The sequence below is a fragment of the Dermacentor variabilis genome, chromosome 4 (assembly GCF_050947875.1).
Source record: "Dermacentor variabilis isolate Ectoservices chromosome 4, ASM5094787v1, whole genome shotgun sequence".
NCBI lineage: Eukaryota > Metazoa > Arthropoda > Arachnida > Ixodida > Ixodidae > Dermacentor > Dermacentor variabilis.
Genome location: NC_134571.1, coordinates 54,220,599 through 54,241,598, shown reverse-complemented (window position 1 = coordinate 54,241,598; position 21,000 = coordinate 54,220,599). Strand labels below are relative to the sequence as shown.

Below are 21,000 nucleotides of genomic sequence, written 5' to 3'. Positions count from 1 at the left end.
GTGCGTTGCCACATCGCGCGTACACTTCCTGCTCTAGATCTTCGGGCGCACAGAACGACGCCACGACTATAGCTCATGGGCCTAAATTGACACTAAAGGAAAGTTCAGAAAAAAATTAAGTATACTAGCAGCTTACATTTTGAAAAAAAATGCACGTCATGTGACCTGAAAGCGGAGGTCGGCTCCACTAGGAAAAGACGGAAAAGATAAATAAGGGGGAAAGAGCGCCGCTGTCTAAGACGTCACAAAGGTTGAGAACTGCTTCTCGAAACTACCTAGTCAGTGCGGAGTGGCAAAAATATGGACATTTCGTAAATGAAATGAAATTCATTCTGGAAACTTTCGCTGCATTCATCAGCAGAGAACTGAACAAGCTCTGGAAACGATGGGTCCGCCGCCGGTAAGGCGACGTCAGCGATGCGCCAGTTAGCGTGGGATGCAACTCTTTAGCCCGGTGTAGCGTATAATTTCGTTACCGTATTTTGTTGCTAGAGCCTTATGTAGAAAAAACAGTAAGGGCAGTGTCAAGATCGTGCGAAATCCTTGTCAACTAAAGTGCATTGGAAACGTTCTTGTGCTGCGTAACTCTTACTTTAAGAAAAGAAAAAGAGGAAGAAGGGCGATGCTAAAAATAATTATGAAGATTAGGTTCTGCAACCGCGCCTTTACGCTAACAAATAAGAATACAGTCGTTAAAGTGACAGAGGGTTCTGCACTCTGCGATCGAAAGAGAGGAGCAAGATTCTGCCAGGTACCAGCAGCAACGGTGAAAGTTCATGGTAATATTATATGAGTATATAAAGTGTGGATGGTGTCATTGTTCTATGTGTTTTTGTAGCAGCTGGGTAACAACAGTTAAGAGGTCAGTAGGGTGACGCCAAAGGAAGCATCGGTGGAAAGGTTAATGTGCCTGGCTAAAACTATCTAGCAATAATATGCCAAGTTTAACTCGCATAAGCGTCGCGGCAGTTGCTAAACTGCAGCAAACTAGTTCGTCCAGATTTAATGGTTACGTTTAGGATCAGTTCGTATGGTTACGGCGTGTGTGCTGCTTATTTCGAGGTGGCGGGTTCGATCCTGGCCGTTGGCGGTCGCATTTAGACGCGAGCGAAAATCAGGAACGCTTGTTCACTTAAATTTAGGTGCACGCTAAAGAGCACGAGAGAGAGAAAGCAAGAGGAATGGCAGGCAGGCCAACCAGACGAGCGTCCGGTTTTCTACCCTACACTGGGGGAAGAAAAGAGTGCACTCCGTTTGTGCACGCAGCAAAGCTCCTTGAAATCAGTCAAGTCCAAGCAAGCGCCCCGTCTATACATTGAGATGCCGTCATTCTGCTGTCTGAAGCTACTCTTGGTGCTTCCCCATAGCCGGTCGTGCGCGTTGAAGTCACCTGGGAAGAGCAAGGGGCCATTGGTCGTTAGCAGTACGTTGCAGCACGGCGCAGTATATTGGTAAAGTACACCGCGGCCTTTTTTGACTTCAGTGCAAATAGAATGCTACGGCACAGAATTGCAAGCACTGAATTGAGAGCATGCAGCACTTGCACTGCACTTCGCGCTGACGGAGTATGCAGGTTATTCAAGAGCATTCGAAAAGTATTCATCAGAGACCGGAGCATCGTAAGCACTTGCCGGTCCTCTTCGGGCAATTTGTCACGAACTCGCGCTGTGCGCTCTACAGCGGCGCGCTTTATCACTTGAAGTGGCTCCGGCTGCGGCTGTTGCATCGGCTTTGGCTTCGGCTGTGGCTTTAGTAGTGCGGACCAAGTTGTATTTTTCTCCACCGTGACCCCGTTGTCAGATTTAGATTGGATTCCAACAGGCCTAGGGGCCAGAGGAGGAGGCGTTGTCGGATGTGGCGTATTCTTCACAGAGGCATCGGCGTTCTTTGAAGTCCGACGGCGTCGGGCGCTTCGCTTTCTAACGACCGCAGCAGCTTCCAGACGAGACGAACGGTCTCTTGCCATCTACTTCAAGAGCGCCTTTTCCTTCTTTATTTTTGGGCAGTCCTTCGGGAAAGCATTATGGGACCCCAGGCAATCGGTGCAATTGAGAACCGTGGCTGCACAAGAGCGTGCAGCGTGGGGCTCGCTGCAGCGTGAGAAAACGTTCGTGTTCTCCCACACAGCGCTCACGTGTACCAGGCTCATACAATTGCGGCATTGGAGTGGTCTTGGGATAAATGGTCGCACAGTGTGCCTAAGTGGCTCACGTTGACGTTCGAAGGGAGCGTCTCGCCTTTGAAAATTATTTTCACACAGCGGGATGTGCCGAGGCGAGACACATGGGTTATGGCGACGCCATCAACAGCTGGCTTCACTAGAATCGGCAAGTCAGCGCTTGAGATGGAGGCGTTCACGTTAGATGACACCAGCAGTAGAGCCACTGTCCAGTCGGATATACGAGCGGACTTTCATGCTTCCAAGTTCTGTAAGCTTACTCAAAATGCCCAGCACAGACTCATGTGCGCCGTCAGTAGCCAACACATTTTCTTCGTGGGTTGACTCTAACGTCTGCGACTTGCTTTGGTGCCATGGCTTCAATTTCCACCGAAACAGACTGTCTGTTTAATCACCTAAGGTTGTCAGTAGCGAGTTCTGGTACAAGTAGAATCGTACTGATTGCGGTATTCCGAGTTGGTCCTACCCTTGGCGCGCTCGAGGACGTGGATGCCCTGGTGGTGTTTTTTCGTTTCGCCTTGCGGCTGCGCACAGGCTTGAAGGCGCATCCCAGAAGTCCTCACTGCTGAGCGAGTAGTCACTGGTGTCGTCGCCGTCGGTGTCGCTCTGGAGGCCGGTCCGCTTCCTAGACGCAGCCCCCGGTGAAGTCGCCACCCCCACTAGAGGCACGGGACGCCAACTTGCATCCGCGCCACGAACCGTGGCGGTTCTCCAAAGATGTGCGCGGAAACCACGGAGAAAACAGCTGAGCTAGAGAAATAATGAAGATGATGATACACTTAATGTCTTTGGCACATACCAACTCACAGGGATTGGCCAAGAGTCAGGCAGTTGTTACATATGTGTTAAAGTAATAAATTTAGAAATCTATAATTTTATTAATACATTAAAGCGAGTAAAGTCCAAGACGATTCATTACACAGTCGTTCAATATAAAAAATGTATATATATATATATATATATATATATATATATATATATATATATATATATATATATATATATATATATATATATATAAGCGATAGAACTAAAAGATACTTAAGCTTTTTTTCTTTCATTTGTTTTGTTATTATGTTTTACGTCGTAAAACTACTCTTTTAAATGTTCAACTGCCATGCAAACAAGATTTTGTTGCTTTCCCGACGACGCTTATACACGAGCTTGGAGCCTATGCACCAAGACCTGTCAGGCAAAAGGTGTCCCGTGTTGTTTGTGTCATCGAAGCGATATTGAGGACTCCGTTCAGCATTTATCTCTGTCCCGTTCGTCTTCTGTAAGCGTGCTGCTATTCGGTGGAACCACTTACCTTTGAAGTCTGCACTTCGCATATTCAATAGGCACGAGCGCTTGTGCAGATGCGGAAAAATTTACCAGGTATTCGGCAAATTTAACGACAAGCTTAGCAGATAAATTTACTCGGGCACTCCTCGCAGCATTCATTGCGCGTTTGCATAGATGAGACGCTATGTACTCAACCATCTCGGCGATTGGCCAAGCAGTTTTACAATGTGCAAAAAAAAGAACAATGAAATCTCAGCGACCACTGAGTGGCAAATGCCAAAGAAATATGTTAGCATTACGTCGCACCTCTTTCAGATCCCGGCTCCATGGTTTAAACCGCGTGCAGCGCATTGCAAAGTGTTGTCCAGGAGCTCACTCGACACACACGTCCTCCATCTTCGAACAGCTGTCCAAGCTATTTTAGTGTTCTCCGTGGAACCTTGAACCCAACGTACGCGACATCGACCGACGCTCGCACGTAGCGGTTCGCTGCTAGTCTTACCTCAGCACTCGATACAACCTTATCGTCCACCTTTCAGCGAGTTGGATATTTTAAATTGGAGAATTCATGACATGTGAAATCGTGGCATGTGTACGAAAACTCCGGTCTCGCTAACCATCGCCCGTACCCGTACTCACCAACGCGCGGGTAGCATAAGCCGACCGTCGCGTGACGAATGCTCTTGAGAACGCGGTAAACAACACAGTGCTGCTAGCACACAAGGGTAAATCAATTGTTCGTTGGCTACGCAACGTTGTCTAGTCAAAATACGAGGAGTAGAATTGATGCCCACCTACGCAGGTCACCTGCGTCAAGAGAAAAGTGCAAAGAAGTTGACAAGATATGAAACAACTGAGCCGTTATACAGTTAAAGGGAACTGGACTGAGTACATTATGTTGCGGAACACTGTCGCTAACTTTATAATTCTATTCACCAGATTGTTTTTTATCTTCCTTGTTAGAAACATTTACACCATTTGCACAGTATCCGGCGTGGTCTATGCAAGCACCAACATCTCCGTCAACAGAGAGAGAGAGAGAGAAATAAAAAGAGAGGAGCAGCTCTTCGAAGGCACTAGGCTAAATAATTTAACAGGTTCGATTCATCGCCTAGGGACATCGACTGGAATATTCTTCTATGCTTGGGCACAAATGGGGCACCATTCACTGGCAGCGACCTGCGACCCGAAGCGCTTATAGGATATGCTCGTCTATATTGCTCTGCAGCAGAATCAGAAAAATTTGATGAAGCAGACCAGTGAAGCTCACCGTTGAACAGACATTCAGCCCGCACGCGCTGAAGTCCCGTCACGCGAACAAAAAGTACAAATAGAGTAGCACTGCAAGAAAATACATTAATTACACCTTTACTAAGACATTATATGGCAAAAACATTGCTACCTGGAATCCACGGAGGAATAAATAGAAGCGGCTTCGCGAGGCGACAACTGGCCTTACGTTTTGGATATAATAGGGTCAAGGAAATGAAAGAAAGAACGCGGACCAGGAGAGAAAGAGAAAGAGAGAGATATGAGTGTGAACTATAGGGTATACTGTATGAAAGCCTAAACGCCTTGAACTCTTTGATCGCACCACTTTAGTCGTCGCTCTGCATTTCTTTCATAATGCGAATTATCCGCCAGACGAGATGCCTTCCTGTTATCTATGTAATTTTAATATCACCGTGCAGAACGCCGAACACCGAGACGCCTGTTCGAGTTCGCGTAGAAATAAGCAATTCACCTGTCGCCATGCAAAAGAAAACTCAATACACGGACGATCGATGGCTCCTTATACCCGTGACCTTAGCGAAGTGATCGTGTCGGTTACGCCGCAAGACTTCCTGCAGCTTTACGATCAAGTGAATCGTTCTGCGTCCATGCGTTGCGCGACATACGCGGAACTGTAAACCACAGAGCGCCTTTCGAAACTCCGGCCGGTAGCATCGCGGCGCGCTTGGCTTGAGGCTTCGCACTTGCGTGGTAATTGGGGTTTACGAAACCGTCACGTTCGTGGTGAAGACCGCATCAGTGGATGCGCACATCGTTGTTGCAGCTCGGGGTGTCCTCGCAGCAGGTGATCGAGTGCCCGCAAAAGTGCGATTTAATGTGACGCGACGCCGCGGGATTGCGCTGCCGCGATCACCTGATCGAAGTGCCACAATGCCTTTGTCGCCGCTAGAGTCATTAGGTGCTAAATTATCTCCAAGGGGACACGTTACCGCGAAGACTTTTTGCTCTTTGAAATGAGCAATGATGACTTCTGTTGGATCGTTGTCGACGAAAATTTCCACGGGCGCGAGATGGCGTTACTTTTTTCCTGTTGCGTTTATCCGCACGTCTCAGCGATTTTTGGATCGTTTCCGAGAGATCGCAACGAGACGGCAATATTGAATGCTCGTTAATATGACACTCACTACACAAGCCATGAGGACTGTGCCGCACGTGCTTTGTAATGTAGGATATGACAGAGCGCTAGATTAATTATCGCGGAAATCCGTGCGGCGCTTTTCAAGAATGCTAATGCTTGGCAGGTGCACCACTTAGTCGGTGGGATCGCCGTGGCATGATTGACCCTACATTGATCATGCAAGAAATTATCTCATTCTAATGCGGCGAGACGAGGCCATCTCGGCACTAACAAATGAGAAAGAAACACAAGGTTAAGGATATTAACCCAGCACCTCAGTAGCGGCGCTACAAGTGGGAAAGAGGAAAAGAAAAGGAAAGGAACGGTGGCGACTGAGGTACGATGGCTGAGCAATCTTGCAGTAAAGACTGCATACATTGGTGTGGTGGCGAAGCAAGGGCGGGTTGACTGCTATAGGAGGAGAGATAACAAAAATAGGAACCGCAGAGAAGTACGTTCGAATTGTTGGCATACGGCGTGCCAACTCCGGTCGCAACTCTACGGAATCCATTCGAGATATAGTGTAGTCCTGCTGGAGCTGGTGCAGGTGTTCGCCAGAGCAATGGGAATCGCTACTTTTGTTGAACACAGATATGACGGGCTGCGCACACGTTTTACTCCCGTCGAGCTTCTTACGAAAGTTACTAGAGAGCACTCTGGCGCTAGAGTCTACGGGAGCTGCAAGTGTGGTGTTTCTACGAGCATGGAAATGTATATAGTCAGTACATGGATTAGCTCACAAACTACCTCTTTGTGGCTTCAAACGGCTTTGTGACTTTGCAGACTGATCATTTTCAAACTAATGTTGCGTTATAAGTGCAACAATCTGCAGAGCTTCTACGCAGGTGCGCAGAGCTTCATTACGTTGCGCGTTTAGAGAAGTACGATTGCGTCGATATTTACTCCAATAAAGGCAAATAAACGTGGTAAATAAAGCCACGAGAACATATGGAGCCACAAGAACGAAGATCAGACAAATCCGTGTACTAACCATCCTTCCCATGGTAGCTGAACAGCCGCAGTGGCAGCTAGAGTTCAGTATAGTGATTTGAGTAGGAAACTCTATATCCTTCCTGCTCCCGCCGAGGCTGGCGCAGCGCCAACAACGAACGTTGCGGGACTACGTGACAAGAACTTTGACGGCTTTCGGTCGCACTCTCTGGGGGAAGGTACCTGCCGTAACGAACATGGATGAAGGAAAAAAACAAACAAACAAGAGGGAGCGTCACGTGAAAGGCTTGAAGCCTAGTCACAAAAAATGTAAAGGAGATGCAGACAATTGTCCCGTGATAGGCAAGCGGATGCTTCTAGTCGCCTCACTTTGGTTGCGTCTGCTGCAGTGATTTAATTTTTTTTCGTCTAAGGTGCGAAAGCGGTGGAAGGAAAATTAACAAGGAAAAAATATGGTGGATCCCCCGCACAGTGGGAATCGATGTAAGCGAAGCTTTGTATGCTATTTTCTTTGATTTAAGATGATTAGTGGTGATGCTGGCGGTGAATGCGTAATTTCTTAAGCGTTTAGTATTTAGTATTTAGCGTCGGTTTCTTAATTTCTGATTGGTCCATTTTATAGGGCGTAACATTCGTGGTTCTGGTCGCATTCTACGTTGGAATCTGCAGATAAGATCGCCCCGTTTGCCACGATATCTTTTTCTTTTTTATTTTGCCACCCCCTGATTGGCTGCTTACTGCTCAAGAAGCGCGTCGCTGAAAGAATAAACGTCATCTGGCGTCTTCCTGGCGCTGTGTGGGTCGTCTGTTCCTTGGGCCGGTCGTCCTGCCGCACTCAGCGTCTAGCCGTCGAATACGTACAGCTGGTGGCAGTGAACTGCGGACAGTGGATGGAGCGCCAACGTCGAATACGTAACAAGGGGCAGGGCTCCGTCACTGTGCTGTCGACGGAAACGTAGAGCTCCATCTACGTCTCCGGCGACCCGTTTTAGAGCGCAGCTCTTAGGCGCCCGTTCCTGCGTTGAGCGTCGGCGTTCCTCGTATCCGAGCGAACGAGCACAGCGGAAGATGAAAGAGCGAACGCGGCCTGCAGCAAGGGATGAAAGACGGCGATAACGAAGAGAGCGCTAGGAGGAAAGCGCAGGAGGAGAGTGGAGTAGAACAATGAGGCAGAAAGCGGGAGGGAAGTGTGGCGAAAGGGTGAGCAGGAAAGGGGAGCGCCGCGCAAAACATGCTTCATGGTGCCGACCCACTGCGCATGCGCTCTGGGCCTGCACCGCTTTCGTTAGGGAATGCGTTCCACATGAGCAGCGTGCCCGTGTTCTTTCTTCCTGCGCACTGGTGTCCATTCAGCACCATCCTACCTCTTTCTCTGCCCTCCTTTACTTCCACCCCCTCTTCACTGACGACGCTTCGCCTTGCTCCCTCAGGGGCTGCAGAATCTAGCGCCATTTCCTTCTATCTTTCTTTATGAACAATGAGCGACGCAACCGGTGGAAGTGCTTCGTCTGCCGCTGCTGCTAAACAGGCTTCAAGAGAAGAAGCTCAGCGCTGCCGCCAAGAGCACCCTGCCGCTCATATTCAATTTCTTTGCCTCAATATAACATGAATTCAAAACACTTAACCAGCTGCGCTCAAATTTCGCATTATGGAGTATCATAATCGTCGGTGAAATTTTTGAGGAAAACACGACTCGGGAACCCTCTCCCCTGAAGAAAACCGGTGCCGTGACGAGGACCCTTGACAGCTGTACGTGTGAATGAGGCCTAAAGCGTTGACATTAATAAAAGTGTCTACAGCTGCATGGTGTCTCGCTACGTTGCTCGAATACTAATCGTATTAACGTGGGCAGACATCGCAAGACGGGTTCCAAAGGATTTTTCTCGCTTCATCAGTGACTTGGTTTTCACCCGGATCATTTGCTTTGAAAATTACTACACGCTGAGAGTACTGAGCGTTATGACTTTCATCTGTTCTTATTTGCTCGCAGACAGAGCTTTGCGAACGTTCAGAGAATTGTAAATGTCTGGCGATCATTGTAAAACGCGCGCGCTCATTAAACATGCACAAAGTTTTATGTCTCAATCTTATTCGTTATTACATTGCACTTGCTAAATCGTTGCGTCTTCCCTGCGTGCGCGCTGTGGCGTACAGACAGGAGGAGGTAGGCTAGGTACAGAATCTTCGCTGCTGAATAAAATTTGATGATGAATATCTCTTTTTGGAAAAAATCATTGGAAGACAAAGCGCCCCAGGGGTAGCGAGGAGATTAAAATGTGAAAGCGAAGAAATTACCTGGTCCCAAAATGCCTCAAATTTATCCCTTTCTTTTCCCACTCTTGCTTTGCATTGTCAGAGTCATTTCACGGTGAGGTGATTTCAATATATCCGAGACATTCTCTACAGGGCAGCGTAAGCCCATCCTCCTTATTCAAGGCCAGGGCACGCCGCGTCAAAAACTGGTTCCAATCTTTATTGGAGATGGAAATGGAGGGAGTGCTGTTCGCCGTTCATTCCATCAGTCCTTGATGTTCCGTTGCCTTATTTCTATCTTTCTTTCCTTCTTCCTTTCTTTCTTTCTTCCTTCCTTTCTTTTTCGTTTTGAGCCACAATACACGACATACAAGAAGAAAAAAAATCATGACCCATTCCACTCTGTTTAGCACACGGCACAGAGGGCACACAAAATTTGGAGAAAGGTACGAACACATTTATTGCCTTGATCGGGGGTAATCGTGACGATAAGTAGGCACGCACATTCTCGTATCATTTCTGTTACAGTTGTACCAATTCCATCATATTCACGTAAGTCCGGACTCCCGAGTGGCAAGGCGCCTACGGAGAGCGACGGCAGGAACAGAGACGAGACTGAAATCGTCTCCGGCAGGCGGCAAACACCACCGATGTAGATCGTGCACAAAACGCCAAGCGCAGGCGGGGCGTCGCTCTTCCTAGGCGCGTTGCCCCTCGGGGGTCCGGACTATACACGACCTCCCCATTACGGCGACAGCGGGGAACTGGAATTCAAAATGGAGAACCGCAATTTTCCTTTGGCTTTTTATTCGCGCGGACGACGGGACTGCCGCCCCGAGTAGCCGGAGGAAAGTAGACGCGCAGGACGTTTCGACGGCACCGCCCCCACGGGGGAGCGGAAGCAAAGGAAACTAGATACGCAAGCGCTTGGAAAGCCGACGAAGAAAGGGCGGTGCGAACGTAAACGTGGCCGACGCGGGTCGGATTTTCGGGCTAAGATCCGACCGCAGTATCTGTTCTTACCCTCGTGCTGGGTACCTGCTTGGGTCTCAAGTGTGACAACTAAGGGTAGTTGAAGGGTGCGTTACGGGTCCCGGGGCCCGTCACCTGGAGTCCACACGGGTATGTGCCACTGCGCTTAGACCCTTTCTCCACTATCGCCAAGGTCGATCCACATTTTTGCTGACGCAGAATAAGAATGCGCGGAACCCTAGCCATAAACAGCTTCACTGTAGAATACACGGCAAGCGCTACTGGCAAGTGAAATTTATTGCGTGCATACCTGCATGAGCATGATAAACTGCAATTGGCAATAGTGCTTGACATTTTTTTCCCGTCTTCTATGTTCTGCTCTCGGCATTTGTGTTTTGTCAAGAGAAAAATAAAAACTGACGTCAATGTTATATGCCAGCTAGATCGGCGGGATGCTATCATAGATTTATTACCTTGCTGATAGTGGGCTGGCGTTTACACGCAGAGGCGAAACGTGTGTTGTAAAGCGCTTTGGAAGGGAAAAGAAAAGGCTACATGCTTCAGCTGGTCTCCCCAAGTAAGTGCATGCGTTGTGCACTCTGGCTGAGCATGCACAGGTACGTATACTCGCACACTGCAGCCCGCAAATTCTGCGCAACAATGCGGGCACCTCAATTCTGTACAGTCATGCGCCGTGTTTCCTTGCCAAACTCTCGACATCAGCCCTTCACTAGGTTGACATCTAATGCTAACTCTGTCGCGTATACGGTATAAGTCCTACGCGTAATCAGTGATTCCAGTGTAACAGCAGGTCCTATAAGGGCACTGTCACAATGTACTGGGCTACATATTGGCTGTCAGACGCAGCTTAAGTGTGCTGTCAACATCAGCGTTGTATCGAAACAACAATTGTTTATTGCATGAGAATAACATGCATCCTGACAATTGGTGTTTAGACGAGTTCCTTCGGTACCATGAATCAATAACACTGCTGACTTTGTTAGCTAATATGTTGCTCGTGTGAAGGCGCAATGCGGCAACGTAGAACACTATACTGTCGCTCCTCGACAGTCTAAAAATGTACACGTAAAAATGTACGAGCTACATGCGGTTCTAATCGCTTTACATGTTCGTCTTACGACGCAGGTCTCGCAGGTGTACAGCGGCGACCACATCGTACACTGAAGCGTATTTCCGCGTGGAGTCGCTCGGCAATTGATCCCCGCGGATTGTGAAGAGACGTTGCCGACCCCTGAGGCGTCACGCCGAATATACGCGGTTCCAAGCGACGCGGTGACTAAATTTAACGGTGGAAAGTAACATAAAACACGGATCATACTTTCAGTGGAATCCGATCGTGGCGTATCACGCGCATAAGTGATTCTAGGAACACGGATGTGGAAATATCGAAGGTCAGCCGAAATTCATCGCGGCTGTCAACGGTTGTCAGCTGTGTGATGACTGTTTTCCTCAATTCGTAGGGACGAAGTGACTGCATATTTTTTTCGCTGTGCAAGTTTCATGCATATTGAAAGCAGGTGGACTAGTACAGAGAAAAAGGATTATCCGTAGGAAAAAGCAGGAAGCATTTACGCAGATGAAAGATGCGCCTGTGTGTTGAATTTCCCCCTTGGCAGCTCCTGACATGATAAGACCATGTTCAAGCTGGGAATGTATAGTGTGCTCTATCATGAAATAGTGTGGCCTTATTTTTTGTTCGAACCGTTAAATGGCCTTCGTTTTGTGGTGAAATAAAGAAGCGGTAATTTCTCGGACACGAGAATAGCCTTGGCAACCATTAAATAACGTTCCAACTTTACCTCAAGGTGTGCTTTCAATGGTGCTTTCAATGGCGATTATATGTTTACCCTTTCATGTGGCACTGGCCGTAAGAACTTCCAAGCAGTTCTGGTGGCTCAGTGAGTGTGAGTGGGTGCGAGTAGAAACGTGAAGGAATCCCGAGGAATGTGAGTGCGGGCTGGTGTTCGTGAGTTGATGACATGTGGCAAAATTGGCACACGTATATGCGCATAATGCTGTGGAGGACAGGCAATTATGTGGACACTCGAAGTGATTTTTCTCCGCCATCGTCGCCGTGGGGCTGAACATATATTAAGGTATATCTATTGTTTATGCTTATACATATTGTATATCCTGGTTATATGGGTGCACTATCCAATCAGTGAAGTTGCTCGGACCAGGTCTTACGGTCTTGAGTAAATTATTCCTCAGTATGTTGAGAATGGCAGCCCGCAGACAAAGTTCGCGTAACATAACATTCACAGCTCATGCCTTTTATCTTAAGCTTTCTCAGGTCGTTGTTAAAAGTGAGACACGATATCAGTGAAGAAACCTGAAAGTGTTGTAACTTGACCGGCGCGGCTCTTTACGGGCAGCGTAGTGGCGCCCGCACGATATGTTTGCAGGCCCTACACGGCGTGTTGAGGCTTGCAAGAGTGCCAGAAGTTTTCACGCACTCGCGTATGTCGCGTCCTCGTTAGTCGTGCCTGCGTCTAGGCAGAACACCGTCCGAGAAGTTCAAGCACAACGCTAAACCTAGCTGTCGCAGTCAGCGATTCGCGTTTCGCGAAACTGCCAGTTTCATTTATCTTTCTGCTGCTACGCTATACCATTACTTGAAGAAACAGTGCACGCAAGCAAATAAAACGATATGCTGGTGGGCCACTATAGCTGAGTTAATCGTTCCTTGTACCCTAACAACCGCAGCCGCGGACTTTCCAGCAGTGCTCAGAACTATTAGACCTGCATTGTGAGGTGCGGAAATGCGATGGCCTTATCATGACTAGCGCACATCGTGAGGTCCGAGTCTCGCCCATCGTCAAGGAAATTGCGTAAGGCATTTTTGTGCCAGCGATGCAACGCGGCTAACGCTGACCGCGGCCGAAATGCCGTTAGGGATGGCTTGGCATCTTATGGCGTCGCAAATATTCTCATCTGCGCCGTTCTCGTTATCTCTCCGGGCAGGCAGGTCGGAGGGACGCTGTTTGCGTAAGATTGCGCTCGGTTATAATGTTCCTGCGCTGTGGAATGATGACATAGCTCCTGTCCTGTTGCTTCGTCTGTTGAGTCTGATAGGTAGAATAAAAGAGCCAATGATTATTGGAGCTCCCCTTCGTGTCGCGTCTAGCAGGGCTCATGTCTGAGCAAATTATTTTGGAATGAAATGGGTGGTCAACGTGGTTGTAATCATTTAATATCGCAATAAAAAGACAATAAAGGAGCTCAATGCAAACAATGGGACAAGCTCGACGACCTAATGTCGGCTGCGAAAATAGGACAGCACGACAAGGGTATCGTTTCTGCAGAGCCACTGAAGCCTTTTGTAGGCATCGCCTTAGTATATCAGCAAGAACTCCGTACAAGCTAAAATCACTTACGAAACTCTCTTCTTTACACTTTCTTTCAGATCTTTCGCTAATCACTGACTTCTGCAGTGTCTCTGTTTTTATTCCCGCTGTTAATTTTCCCGATGACCGCAGATGCTGCTAACAAATTGACTGTCGTGTTAAGGCTCGTTCGCTTGGTGCTGGTCTCACGGGCAGTGTTCGCTACGCGAGCACTTTTTTATTTTTAACCATACGTCTACACTATAAGTGACCGGCCGTGGTTGTTTAGTGGTTTTGGCGGTGCGATGCTAAGCACGAGGTCGCTGGACCAAATCCCGGCCACGGCAGCCACATATCAATGGAGCCGAAATATATATATATATATATATATATCCGTGCATTGGGTGTGCGTTAAAGAATACGAGGTAATCAAAATTAGCCTTGCCAGCAGCAAACGAAGTGACTTTCGTGCTGTCTATCGCTTTAACGCGAACAGCGGGGAGAAACAGCACGCACAAAGGTATGAGTCGCCTGCAGATCGCTCTCAAAATAAGGCATGCGACCGCACGCCGCCGCGCAAAGTACGCAGTTGCTGGCCGAGTGAAAGCCGCACTCCGCCCCCGCCCCCCCCCCCCCCTTCCACTCCTTGCTACGCTGCCTCTCTACTTTCCTCCGCTTCGCGCGCGTGGAGCCGCGATCATCAGTTTCCCTTGCGCCCAGTCGCGAAATAGGCAGTTACTGCCGGAGTCCGACGCCGCCACTCCTCTCCCTCCGTCCCATCCACCCACGGACGGCCTGATGCGCGACGGAAGACGGCGCCTTTGCTCTCCGCGTTCCTCCCTCGTTGCGCCAGATTGAGCTGTGATTGTCTGCTTCCCTCGCGTGCTTGCACTCGCACATAAAGCATACGGCACGCGGCGACGAATTTATCGCTCTTGGATTTTGTACGGAACATCGCGGCGATGGTGACGCCTACGGTAAAATGCGCCTGGAGTGTCGATATAATTGGTATCGCAATACAGTTTGGCAGCACGTTACACTCCTAGTAGCACGTGAAGGCGAAAGTCTGCTGCACACTTGGTAATGCACGGTCTCGCATCGTCGCGTTGCTGCCTGCTTCGTCTCGTTTTCAACGCTTAGCTGCGGCTTCGCACGCTCGTACAGCGGGGTCACGCTCGTGCGAACGATGTTACTCTTCGATTTTACGTTGCATCCTCTAAAGCAGAGGATTGAAATGCATGCCGTTCTGTGTGTTGTATGGGTGATTTCAATGAATGAATTCACTGTTCGCTTCACTTTGGTGAGCACTTGTAGTCTCAGCCTCACAGCTCACAGGGGTATGACCCATTATTTACGGGGTTTGAGCGGTTGAGAAGGTCCCTTTTTTGTGCGACTCGACTAGACGCACAAAACGTTTCTGTACGTTGTAAGCGTGGTTCCAGTGAATGTATGTAGTGCACGCTTCAATTTCAGGAATGTTTGTAGCCTCTGCGTTACGAGAGGGATGAGCCATTGCATTTTTTCCTAGCTTACGGGGGGGGGGGGGGGGGGGGGGGGGGGGGGGGGGGGGGGGGGAGGGGGTATGAGCCTGTGCTCATGATGATAGTTTTTTTATCATTGGACTGGACGATGCGTTTTTTTTCAAGGCCATAGCCCTAAAGGACCACAATAAAGTTCACCCCTCCATCCATCGGGGGTAAGAGCCACTTAAGGCTTTCGCCTTAATAACGGTTCCGGGCTTTTACCGCTGCTGTTTTGGTGCAGGACCGTCCCGTCAACGGCGCCGCTCAAACCTGGCAAAAGATATGAGACGCATAAAGCTCCGAAAGCAATTAGCGCTCGCACTGAGGCCCCTTCAAATGCGAACTTGGCGCTCCACAGCAGACCAATGACTGCTTCCATTTCGCTTATTGCATGAGGAGAAGAAAGCTTTACTTGTGGGCGCTATCGCTCGCACTTACGTTGAAGCAGATTGAATAAAAAAATGGCAATAATAATATTTGGGGTTTTACGTGCCAAAACCACTTTCTGATTATGAGGCACGCCGTAGTGGAGGACTCCGGAAATTTCGACCACCTGGGGTTCTTTAACGTGCACCTAAATCTAAGCACACGGGTGTTTTCGCATTTCGCCCCCATCGAAATGCGGCCGCCGTGGCCGGGATTCGATCCCGCGACCTCGTGCTCAGCAGCCCAACACCATAACCACTGAGCAACCACGGCGGGTAAAAAAAAAATGGCAATGGCTTAGCTCGGCTATGCCAGGATATACGTAGCGAAAGCGAAGGCATAGCATGGTTAGTCTTGGTTAATCTTGATTGCAAGTCCGGGTTAGTCTGGTTGTCTAGCTATGTTGCGGTGTTTAGCCAGTCGTTCGGCGCCCTGTTCGTCTGTTTCCTGGGCGATTCATTTCCTCTTCATCTCGTTCCGACGTCGATTCCAGGCCTCCTCCAGCTTATCAGAATTGTCGACGTCCATACTGCCGCCTCAACTGTGGTTGCGGCGCGCGCGAGCTCTCCTTTTCAATCCTCCGACATGTTATCAGGCATGCCACGCAGCTGGCGAAGCGAGCGGAGGCGAGCGCAACGACGAGGAAGGCGACGTGGCGTCATACCAAACGGCGGCAGCGAAAAGGCGCGGTGTTGCGCAGCGGGGGAACACCTGTGGCTCGGTGCTACTAGTGGCGCATGCGCAGTAGTGACTAGGGAGCGAGAGTGAGAGAGAGAAATACCCACGGCGAGGCGCGCATTGTGACGCCATTTGCCTCCTCGGCGCACCGACACGGCGAAATCGCAAGTTCGCGGCCAGTAAAGCTTGCGCTTTAAAAAATTGAAGGTCCGGCACATAAACGCATAAGTCAAATAGACGAAGCGATTAAAGCGGTAGATCAAAAGCTACTATAGAACGCGGGACAGAACGCCTGTGGTTCTGGCAGTATCAGCATTATTCCATCGGACTTTGCAAAACGCGGTACAGTATGTCTGGAACACGCTGTGGCGTTTAAAGCCACGTGACGCTTGGAATTTTTGTACACCTTAAGCAGAGTACCTGGTCGTTTAAGTTGAGGAGTTCATTCTTTAGGTTGTTGTTCAGCAGGTGAGCAAGATGTCAAGATGTAAGCGGTGGTCCTTAAAGCATTTGATGTGCGGCTTGCGAATTCCCTGAATGCAGAGAATTGCAAGCGCTTCGAGGGGGGTGAAATGCGAAAACACCCGTGTACTTAGATTTAGGTGCACGTTAAAGGACCCCAGTTGGTCGAAATTTCCGCAGTCCTCCACTATGGTGTGCCTCATAATCAGAAAGTGGTTTTCGCACGTAAAACCCCATAATTTAGAATTGCAAGCGCTTAGTTTTTCAGTATCCCTGAGCTTCTACTCGCTCTATTGCTCCTTGTTGCGCCTGTCCCGTCATCGCCTGAACAAAACCCATCGTGTGATTTTTTTCCCGTTTAGATTGCCACGCGGTATAATGTCACTACGGAACTAAATATAAGCATGCAGGCCCTTTTCATAGAGTTACTGCAATAGTGACTTATAAAATGTGTTGTCAATAATCTGCCTTTCATAGACTTCAGCTTGATCACTGTTGAGTTTCAGACCTTTAAGTAGGCTTTTGCGAATTAGCTTTGTCCCATGGCACGTCCAACGTAGATATGGCGTGCAGCCACTGCAGACGCAGAAGCGGAGCACTTCGGACACCGAACAGTGTCTTCGTATGGTTCACCCCAATCACAAGTGAAGGCTGGTGCAAGCGCCGCCCCGGCACGAAGTCTCCGGAAAGAGTCTTCTTCTTCCACCCGAGAAAGATTGTGGGGAGGAGAGCAGAAAAACGGGAGGATGAGGGGACGCGTTTCACGCCGCAGGATCGATTTCCGGGCAATGAGAACAGAGCAGGGGTCAGAGGAGACGGAAAGAGGGGGAGTTACGGTTCTCGAGAAAGAGTGAACAGTGCGGTCCACAAAGTTATTGTTGTGACCATGACCATGTGTCTGCGCCGAGTGGAAAGTAATGCTCATACGTGTAGAATTTTGAATTTTGTGTACCTTCTCAGAAAATTGCAAGGTTTTCGTTACTGCTGACCTGCGCCGAGGATGGCAGTATAGATCTTGGCTTCGTTGATGTTAGGCAAGTTGACAAGGGTTTCTATCCCATTGTGTATAGCCTGCAGCTCAAATAATAAGGGGCCTGCGAGTGGCTTTGAGTGGCTTGGACCTCAGGGCGTGTGGGATTCGAGAAGGCTATTTGTCCTCCTTTTGAGTTATCCGCCGCGTCCGTGTATATCACACAGCATCCCGTAGGTATGGTAGTTTCAGTTCGTGTGGTCGGTTGGGCCCGCCGGTTTAGCTTTGTCGTCTTGTTATTGGTTAGTGGTGTATACTACCATAGTGGATGATTGTCCAAGTTTGTGGTCATGGCCCAGTCCACGTAGAAATAAGATTGAAGGGCAACGACTGTCTGTATGTGGCATCTTTTAAGCTGTCTTGCGTGCTCTCGCTGCTCAATGAGGGCTCTTGTCGTGTTGATATAGGTGTTCGACGAGGTAGAGTCATAATTGCCCTCATGATACTTTTGTTGATAACCTCAAGTTTGTCCCACTGTTGAGCTCCGTCGTAGGAACTGCGCTTGATATATAATGCGAGGCTAGGACGGAGCGCACGAGGGAACGAGCCACGTCAATGCGAGCTCCATCACTCCGTGGCGCAATTTTGCGAATCATGTGAACTGTCCCCGCTGATGTCTTGCTTAAAATTGTCATCCCCTTCAAGACCCCAACTGGTGAACTTCCAGGCCAACAACCCGCAGCTCTTCAGTCTCGGGGATCAGAGATGAGCCAATCTTGAGATGGAAGTCGCTATCGCAAACTGAATTTCTGCCCTGCTTCAAATTCAAATTCAAATTCTTTGTTTATCATTGAAAACACAATAAACGTGTGTCCAGTACTGTTTGGACCCGTAGCCATAGGGTAGTTATGGGTCCAGGAAATGAAATTCTATAATGCAGACACTTCGTCACATGCACAATAAAAACTTGGAAGAGCGAGGAGGGGGATATATACATAATACAAATGACAGAAGGAAAGCCTAATGAGGAACGCGTGACGAGGAACAGTCGATTCAATTCAAAAACATCGTGCATGTTATATTACAATAATAAATGGGATGCGAACAGCAGATAGATGTCTTTTAACATGTTTAACGCATGCGCTTAAAGAATTTTTTAGCTTACGTGCAAAATTTTGAGCGTATTTTATTTCTTGTGGAAGAGTATTCCATATCTGAACACCAATGAAAGAGAGCCGTCGTTCTCCGTAAACGTTGTGCTTGGGCGGTAGATTTAAGTTGCCTAATAATACATTTCTGGTAGTACGCGATGAAGTATGGAAGAGGGAGATGTGGAAGAGGTGGTTGTTTCTTACGATACTGTTTACGACAGTCGCTGTTTTTAGGAGGCGTAGTGAATCGAAGGGTAATATTCGTAGGTCGTAGAATAATGGGTTGCTTGGGGGATCCTGGTTAGATTGCGTTATGATCCGTAAAGATCGCTTCTGCAATTTTTTTATTGGCTGGAGATAACTATTGTAGGCCCATCCCATGATTCCAGACAGTATGAGAGATGACTGTGGATAAAGGAGAAATATAATGTACATGATGTACTTGTGTCAAAAAAGTCACGTGCTTAAAGCACTTTATAGCAACCCGATGCCACCTTCGCCCCACTGCTAATAAATGGTTTTGCCAGTGCAGGTGTCTACCAAAGATTACGCCAAGATATTTAAAACACGGAGTATATTCTAGTAGAGAGTTGTCAGTACTAATGTTTACAGAGTTGGCATCTACTTGTTTTCTACGGGAGTGAAATGTAGTATTTTTTTTCTTGATATTTACAGTAAGCTTGTTGGCTGAAAACCGTTTAGAAACGTTTGCCAAACCTAAGTTTGCTTTGGATTGTATTTCCTCGATGCTATTGCCTGTAATTATTATAGCGGGGTCATCTGCATACATCAGCATTTCTCCGAATTTTAAGACACGTGGAAGGTCGGAAACGTATATTGAAAAAAGAATGGGTCCCAAAACAGACCCTTGGGACACGCCTGTATGAATACGTTGTGGTGACGATAAGGCATTATTTATGACAACTATCTGATGACGTTCATTGAAGTAACTAGAAAACAAATCGAAAATCCGTTCCCGAAAACCGTAATGCTTTAGCTTGTACAAAAGGATGGAATGGTCGCCCGTATCGAAAGCCTTTTTTTAATCGAGAAAGACTACAACTACAAGATAGTTGTCATTTAAAGCACAATTGATAATTTGGTCTAAAGACTGCACCGCTGATGAGGTTGAATGGTTTGGCCGAAAACTATGTTGGTGTGGGCAAATTATGTTGCATTTGTGTGCAAAGCTATTGATTCGATTCGCAAGGATTTTCTCGAAAAGTATATTAGTGGCGCTGAGCACGGATATTGGTCGATAACTGGAAGGGCTTTAGCGATCTCCTTCCTTGTATATTGGGACAACTCGGGCTGTTTTTAGTGACGTTGGGTACGTGGCGGTTTCAAGTGAGTGATTGAAGACGTGGCATAATATTGGACCTAGAATATCAATATTTTCTTTTAACATACGTACTGTAATTTCATCTATACCTGCAGCTTTATGACTATCAATAGTTGCTAATGCTGAGTGTATGTCGTTAAGTTCGATGTCATCCACACGAAAGGAGTTTGAGAGCGGGCTTGGTAACAAAAAGTTTATATCTGTATTATTTAGATTAGTATCTGAATAAATTCCAACGGTAGTAAAATACGAATTACAGCTGTTTACAACATTCTGATCAACCACGTCAGGAAACGTCTGTTTGTGTGGCTTGCCTATAACACTATTCACGATTTCCCAGAGTTTTTTAGAGTTACCGGAGCTCTGTTCAATTAAACGTCTATAGTATTTTTTTTTTGTGTACACATAACAGCCGCAGATTTATTGCGTACCCTTTTGTACTGACCCAAGTAATGGCTGTTATCCTTATGCTGTTTTCTTTTATGATACCAAAAGCCCTTCTGCTGCAATACTGCTAAAATCTGCTCCGTCATCCAGGGTGAGACGCGCAACTCATGTGAGCGAGCAGATGTCTTAGTACTGCTGCTAGTTTTAACACAATTGCTGGCAACATGTATGCAGCTGGATTTCTGTCTCGATATCTGGAGTCCAGCGGATTGCATGTATTCGTGTAACATGTCAAGGCTTTTCTGCGGCTGTTTACATTGTACCACAAGGTCTCTGTGAGTGGACCCCAGTGTGGCGTCGTCGGCATAAATTAGAAATCTCATATTATCAACGTCCTGTATTTTATACGCTAGAGGCATGAAGGCAAGCCTAAATAATAGTGGTGCCAGAACAGAGCCTTGTGGTAGCCCAAGGTTTATTGTAAAAGAACCGAATTTCTGCCCATCTACACGTACAGAAAATGTTCGGTGGATTAAGAATGAGAGCGCTAATTCCTTCACCTGAAGTGGAAAGCCGAGCATGTCCAAGTTTCGTAGAATGGTCTCGTGGTTTACATTATGGCGCGCTTTGGCTATGTCAGTGGCCACAACAGTGCGCAGCACAGG

The 21,000-nt window shown here is 47.9% G+C and overlaps 1 protein-coding gene across 7 annotated transcripts in view; it reads left to right on the top strand.

Annotated features, from left to right (window-relative positions):
- Nucleotides 1-21,000, top strand: part of LOC142579171 (cholecystokinin receptor type A-like) — a 182,333-nt gene that overhangs the window by 114,792 nt on the left and 46,541 nt on the right. The window lies entirely within an intron of this gene.